The sequence below is a fragment of the Miniopterus natalensis genome, chromosome 2 (genome assembly GCF_054644295.1).
Source record: "Miniopterus natalensis isolate mMinNat1 chromosome 2, mMinNat1.hap1, whole genome shotgun sequence".
In the NCBI taxonomy this organism is placed as follows: domain Eukaryota; kingdom Metazoa; phylum Chordata; class Mammalia; order Chiroptera; family Miniopteridae; genus Miniopterus; species Miniopterus natalensis.
The window spans coordinates 155,976,882-155,985,024 of NC_142082.1; positions in this window are offsets into that span (position 1 = coordinate 155,976,882).

Consider the following 8,143-nt stretch of genomic DNA (forward strand, 5'->3'; position numbering starts at 1 on the left):
TAATAATACTGTATGTATTTTTAATCACCAAATGTGATTTGTGCTTTGCCTCTGTTTTTAATTCTCCTTGACTTTCCTGGCGTTTAATGATACAACTTTGTCTCCCTTGACATTCCTATCCTGCATTTTACTGATTCTCTTTACTCTCCTTCTCTGCTTCTTCTGACTCCTACAAGACCCTAAAAGTAGGTGTTTCTGCCCAGCCAGGTGTGGCTCAGCGGTTGAGCATCAACCTAGGATCCAGGAGATCAGGGTTCAATTCCCGGTCAGGGCACATGCCCGGGTTGCGGGCTGTAGCCGATCAATGACTCTCTCATCATTGATGTTTCTATCTCTCTCTCCCCCTCTCCTTTCCCCTCTCTGAAATCAATAAAGATATGTTAAAAGTAGGTGTTTCTAAAGGTTCTCTTCTTTCTTTAAGGCACTGTTTTGAGGCTCTTAGTCCCCCCCCCCCCAGCCCAGTTTTGGCTGTTAAAGGAAGATCATTCTAATTTTCCTCAGTCTTAGCCTCTGCTTCCACCTCAAACTTCTTATGTCCACAACCAAACCCGGCATCCTTCCCTGAAGCCAACTATGCTTTGAGACTTACTCCTTTTACCTGATGGATGAGACCATCAATTTCCCAACCCAAATTAAAAGCCTTGAAAATTTGTATGGCTTCTCCTACCTAATGAGATGCCAAATCTCATGGAATCTACTTCCTTAAACCCCTTGCATCGCTGACCATCCATTTGCACTATCACCACTTCAAATTAGCCTCACCTTGCCTTTTTCCTGGATCATTACCATAATTTTCTCATAATCTCTCCCCCAACTTCATTCTCTTCTTCTTTTAATCCAACTGTAGCCACTGCCAGCTCTAAGCCTATGTTCAAAACCCTTCAATGGCCCTGTGTTGCCTACTGAACTACATCTAAATGAAGGTGGCTTTGGAAGGCATGTTACACTATAAAGTCTAGAATAGGAATAAGAGAGGGAGTAGTAGGCTGCTGCATGGCACATTAATGCCTTCGGAATTGTGTCCTATGTAGCTGTGTCACCAAAAGGGCACATAAGAAACATAGAGCTCAGAGTACAGTCACAAGGATGGGGAAAGATTAATGATCATGTCATATAACAAGTGGTTAAAGAAATGGAGATATTTTGGCCTTTAGAACCACAATAAAGAAAAAGATAGCTGACTTCCAATATTTGAATAATTGCCATTTGGAAAAGGACTTCTTTTGTTCCATGTGGCCATAAGAGGTCAAACTTAAATAAGTGGAAGCTATAAGGAAAATGATTTTAGGTCAGTATATAGAGAAAATAGAACTAAATAAAGATGGAACAGGAACACTTAAGAAGCAGCAGATTCTTTGTTATCAGAGAATCTGATAACTGAATGCATTTGCAAGAAAGTTATAGAGCTGATTCAAGAATATATTTCTTTTTAGTCATGCAGTTGCTTATTTGTTTATATAGCTCTTTTTTAGCCCAGCATGTAGCACCAACCCACTTTTCCAGCTTTCCCTCTCAATTTCCATACATGTCCATGCTACCTCTACCTGCAATTTCCTTGACTTATAGTTTTTCCTTTTAAAATTTTATCCATTTTTCAATCCTGAGTGATAGACAATTACCTAAAAAAGGAAGTGAAGGCATTAGTTCTTAGGGGAGGTATACAGGTAAAAGCTCCCCAAAACATTATCCCAGATAGATATTCTTAGGTAGAAAGCCATAGTCTGCTGATTCTTCTTCCAGGCAAGTAATAATAATACCAATAAAAACACTTTATTCCCTAACTTAGGCATTTCATTAGATTAAAACCACAAATGTGGCAGCCTCACATCCACTTGAAATCAATAGATTTTTGTCAAAATTAAAATGATAACACACACACAATTTTATCCATTTTTCAATGGCCAAATCAAGTGTTACTTTTCTATGAAAATTTCCCTCCTCGCATCTTAGACATCACCATGAACAAATGAGTTGTTCTACTTCAAAACTGTACTACTTCTTTTATTCATTTTAAGGCATTTACTATTCTTGCTAAAGTTATTTGTATACATTTCTCCTTTTACCTAATAGGATGTCAACTTCATGAGGCAGGAATACCTTTATATTCTTATAACCTCTATAGGATCTAGTATAATGGAATTCCCTTTTTTATTCATTTAATGTATATCTCTTTTTCTTTAGAATTAAAAGACTAGACTAAATTATCTCTAAGGAGCCTTCCAACTTTAAAACAGCCTGTGAATATAGTTTTAGAACTTATTTAATAATGAATGTGTAAAAGACTTCCTTAGCCCCATATTAACTGTGCGTACAAGGGGTCAGCTATAGTGATGTCAAACTGGTTTTGTAAGAGAGTTTTAAAAATATGATTCTGAAAAGTAGGTAACTTTATTTTTCAAGAGGTTTTGCAACATTCCTACTGAGATATTCAACACATGTTCTTGATAGAACATTAAAAGAATTGTACATCTGGTTATATTTTTATGAAATTAAGTGACACTAAATCAAAGCTCGACACCATTAATGGTTGTATAATTAAGCACATCAGAAAGGTAAACAGTGAACTCTGGCAAGACTTAAGAAAGGAAACATCTTATTGTGATGTATCAGAAGTTTACTCATTTATCTCTACCCTTTCTTCCTGCCCTTCATAGCAATACAGAACATTTCCATTGGTGCTGATTTTTGTTTAGCAAATTGCTGCCAAGAACCCAGATGTTTCTCAGTGTGAATTTATAGAAACTTGTGTTGTCCAAATTTCAGAAGAAGGGCTGTTAGAGTAGATTAGGTAAAGCAAGAACAAACAAACAAACAAACAAAAAACAGAGCAGCTTAGATTGAAAACTAAGCCTAAATTCTTTAGTTATCTCAACTGCTCCTCTCCACAATCCCTCTTCCCCATCTGCATTCAGTTCTCAAATGGCTCAAATTAAGGAGGGCAAAAAGCAAGACTGTGGCCTCCAGAAAAATCCAAATATATGGGAGTCTGGTGAGGCAGTCTGATCAGCTCAGAAGCCTCCTTTACTTTGGTATTTCTTAGGAAGCAATCTTCTAAATCTTTTGACTGTCAGCCTTTTTTAAAAAGCCCCTTAGAAAAAGCCCAAAAGAAAGCTCTTCCATGCGGGTCAGAGGTAAATATAACACTGCCAAGAAGACAAAGTGCTGTGACTCTGACCACACGGGCACCTCAGGAATGAACCAAACTCAATGATTGCCCTCCAGGCAGATCTTACGCTTCCTGCCACCTTGCCCTTCTGTCTTCTGACATCCTGCTTCCTCTCAGCCTAAACAGGAGGAAGTCCAAATGATGTGGTCCCAAAAGTCAGCAGGAAGGTTGGGGGCATTCTCTTTCTTAGTGGGGTCTGTGCCCTAAAGAAAGAAAAAAATTAAGATTAACAAGTTGCACTAGAGATAGATAGATGATGATAGATGATGATAGATAGATGATAGATAGATGATGATAGATGATAGATGATGATAGATAGATAGATAGATAGATAGATAGATAGATAGATAGATAGATGATAGATAGATAGATAGATAGATAGATAGATAGATAGATAGATAGATAGATAGATAGATAGATAGAAAATAAAAATAAACAAGTTCCAGCAGAGTCATGCTTCCCAATTACAAGTTTGATTTCATACTTTTCTGATAGAGTGAAGAGGCAAAAAGATATTAACACTAAGTATGATACCATTCCCCCTCTTTCTGGTATTAATTAATTAAAATAAATTTCTAGATATAAAAGGGGCATGGTTTGAAATAATCCAACATGACTTAATTAAAACAATCTGACATAACCATCTAAAACATGCTTTCTAACATTATGGCATAGGCATTATGTTGATAGGCCATTCAGAAAAGAATTAACTTGGCCTTCAGCAAGAGTAGAGGACAAGGACTGATGATTAAGTATTGATTTTCTTTTCCTATAAACTAGTTTTTTTGTGTTCCAAAGGCATTAGCTTTGCTTTGTAGGAGAATTGAATCTTCTCTAGGGTTTCGATCTTCATGAATGTACTGGCTCTCTGTAGTGATGTTGGCAGGATAAGCGGTGGCGGATTCAGGCTGAGCTTCAGTATATGACACTTCTGACATTGCAGGGACCCCCAAAGTAAGCAGGTGTAGGGTATCTGCACACTGACTAATTGCTTTATGCCACCTACACTCTCCTAAGTTGAATTTGTTGACTAGAAAACATTTTTATAATTATTCCAAGTGGAATATTCCTGCCATAAGATTTTAAACCTCATAATCCCTTCCTGGAAACCTCGCTTGTACCTGGGACATCAAAGCAATAATCGAAATCTTTATTTTCAATGTAAAAATTTATAAACTAAAATATGTAACATATTCCAAAAAGTACATGTAAAATATATGTCATTTAAAAATTAATAAAATGGCCCAATCAGGCATGGCTCAGCGGTTGAGCGTCGACCTAGGATCCAGGCGATAGGGTTCAATGCCCAGTCAGTGCACATGCCCAGGTTGCGGGCTCGATCAATGACTCTCTCATCATTGATGTTTCTATCTCTCTCTCTCCCTCTCCTTTCCTCTCTCTGAAATCAATAAAGATATATTTTTTAAAAAATTAATAAAATGAACAAACTTATATTTACCCCCCAGTTTGAGAAATAGAACAAACAGAACATTAACAATGCCTGTGTACTCGACCCAATCCCAGCCCCTAATAGACACCCTCAGCCATTACCATGAGTTTTCTATTTATCAGTCTCTTGCTTTTCTTTGCAACTTTACCACTTCCATATATATCTCTAACATGTGGCTTGTACATGTGTATATAGTTTTATTTTTAATTTTATATAAAAAACATCATACTTTTCCCCCAGTGACTTGTTTTCCTTAACATGTTTATGAGAGTCATCCATGTAGATGTGTGTAGCTCTAGTTAATCTATTTCTGACTGTTGAATGAATGGAAATGTTATTCTAATTCCTACTGATCAGCATTTGGGTTGTTTCCAAAGTTTTGATAGTATAAATGATGTTGCCATGAACATTCTTGCATATGTATGTTGGACAGTAATTGCTGAGCTACAGGGTACACATGTCTTAGCTCTGCTAGATTATGCCACAGTTGTATTTTTATTTGGTTTCTAGTAGCATAAAGGAGTTTCTGGTCTTCCATTGCTTCACCAAGACTTGGTATTATCATACTTTATAAGCCCATTTGGTGGGTCTTAAATGGTATCTCATTGTATTTCTAATTTGTATTTGCCTGATTACAAATGATGTTGAGCATATTTTATATGTTTAATGACTACTCAGTTCTGATTTTTGCCCATTTTCTTACTGGAGTGTTTCACTTTCACTTATGATATATAGGCACTCCTCCCTTTTAAATTGTGAAATATAGTATATAAACAAAACTACATGAAACATCTATGTACAATTTAATAAATTATTTCAAAGAAATATTTGTATAAATACAACCTATGTCAAGAAATAGACATTTTTAGGATCCCGTGTCTCTTTAATTCAACTCCATCTTTTACTCCAGAGGGAACCACTATCTTGATTTTTCTGACAATCATTTTCTTGGTTTTTGATAGTTTTACCATCTATGTATCCACCCCTAATCAATACGTTTAATGCAGTCTATTTTGAACTTTATACTGTGCATATTCTTTTAGATTTTACTTTTTTTTAAATATATCTTTATTGATTTCAGGGAGACAAAGGAAGGAGAGAGAGAGATAGAAACATCAATGATGAGAGAGTCCTCATTGATCGGCTCCCTCCTGCAAGCCCCTGACTGGGAATAGAGCCCACGACCCTGTATGTGCCCCGATGGGGAATCGATCCTCGATCTCCTGGATCTGAGGTTGATGCTCAACTGCTCAGCCACACCAGGCCAGGCTAGATTTTACTTCTTTAGACCAACATTGTGATTCTTAGCCTGATCTCATATCCTATCTTGAGGATTTGGGGCACATGCTACTTTAATCCTATAGCTTTGCCTATAACTCAAATTTACATTAGATTATCAATTGAAATTTAAATAAAACTAAAAATATAATACTCACCTAGATTCATTTATGTCTTCCATTTTACCCCAATTTACAAATTTCTCTATGCTAATTCCAGATGAATCAGGAGATTTCACAACATTGCTAGTTAGTTGCTATGGCAGCAGATTTATTTTTGTTGTATTGCTGCCTTATTTCTGAACATTTTATGTTTGGCATAATCATGAATTAACTTTAATGCACCCACACTTCACATCTACTATCTCTGAGGCACGGCCAGCTATTTTATACTGATAGCCTAACACATGCCTCAGAACTCTTGGTCTTCTGTGTTCATGGAAATATAATATAGAATAGCCAAATAAGTTTTAAATCTTCACATTTTGTGCCCAAGCTATGGTGCTTTGTAAACACCAATAATTAGGACCCAAGCATATTGCCAATTACATATAAACTAATTTTTTAAAAATTTACTAGTTTTTACCTGGTTTTGTTCTCTGGACACTCTTTCCTAAAGCACCCTCAGAATTCAATTCAAACTGGTTTAATTCAACAAATAATTGCTAAGTGCTTAAGCAATATCCCTTCCTCCAACCATTAAAAAGGAAGAAAATAAAAGAACTAATTTCTTTTTTAATGGATTCATAGTCCAGGCAAGAAGACATACGTATAGACAAATAATTACTGTATAGTATAAGGTTAATAAAAGAAGCAAGAACAAGGTGAAAGTCACATAGAGGAGAGAGTGATAAGCTGTACTGGAGTTCATGTGTTAGGAGAAGATATCACAGAAGAAGGAAGCATCTAAACTGGTTTTTAAAGGTTGAATAGAAAACGTCCCACCGGGGGAAACAAGATGGGCAAAAGCGTGGAGGTTACAATGAGTTCAGTGAACTCCATGTGGTTCAGTGTTGCTGGAGCTTTACGCACAAAGAGGACGAATGAAGAGGGTGAGGCTCCAGAGAAAGTCCAAGGTCGGATCACAAAGGGCATTGTATGGCTTGTCAAGGAGATTGAACTTTATTCTATAAGCAACAGAAAGCCATTTAAATATGGGGAAATAATCACATCTTTGTTTCAGGAATGTGACCTTAAGAATGTTGAGGATTTTAGGTGGTCAGCCACGTCATAGGTATTACAGATCCAATTTGGGCTGTTATGGCATCATAATGTCTAAGACTGCCTTTTCCTATATTGTTGCCCTCGTGTGCAACCCCAGTCTCATGTTGAGGATGGTAGTATCCACACTCCAGGCAGGAAAACTAATAGGGACACAGTAAAAGAGGGCCAGGTGAGCTCCCATAACTGTCCTTCTAAGAAGATCCCCAGAAACTGCTACATGACTCTTCTACCTCCCTCCCATTAGCCAGAACTTAATCACCGGCTCACACCCAGCTGCAAGGCAAGCAGGGAAGTATAGCAGGAAAAAAAAAAGGTAACGGAGGACAACTGGCAGTTTTTTGCCCCTGAGAAATAAGATACTGGAAGCAAGGAGCCAATAAAGAGACTCCTGCAGTATTGCAGTGAGATGGTAAGGGCTGTGTTAAGGCAGTGCGCATGGGGATGGAGTGCCAAGGCAGGACCTGAGAGCTGTCTGGGAAGCAGAATGCTTTAAGAGTTTAAAATCTAGTGTTATCACCGTGGGGAATTTTCACCATCATCAAACCGATAGAAGGGGAAAAAGAGAAACAAAAAAAAAAAGTCAAAATAGTATTTTTACTGTATAAGAACCTCTTGCCTTGGACACTATCCCTTCCCCAGAGCTTTCTCCAAATGTCTGGACTTTACTTAAAGCAGAAGGGGAGATACAGTTATCCAAATAACAGGATGCTGGGCCTTTTCCTTCTATTCAAGAGACTGGGATAGGAAAACTTCCAGACCCGACTGTCACCAACTAGACAAGCAACTGAAGGCAAGTGAGCTCATCCTCTGGGCCTTGGTTTCCTCATCTGTAAAATGAGAAAGTTGCCTGAGGTAATGTCAAAGGTCCTATCAGATATAGAATTATTTGATTCACTAATCAGACGAATCACCCTCGTGCTAATTTACAGCACAAAGTGAACAACCTTGCGTCCCTCCAGCCATGCATTCCTCAACCATGGAAAAAGTAATTGAGGCAATAAAGTTCAAGTAAACACAATTTCCTGT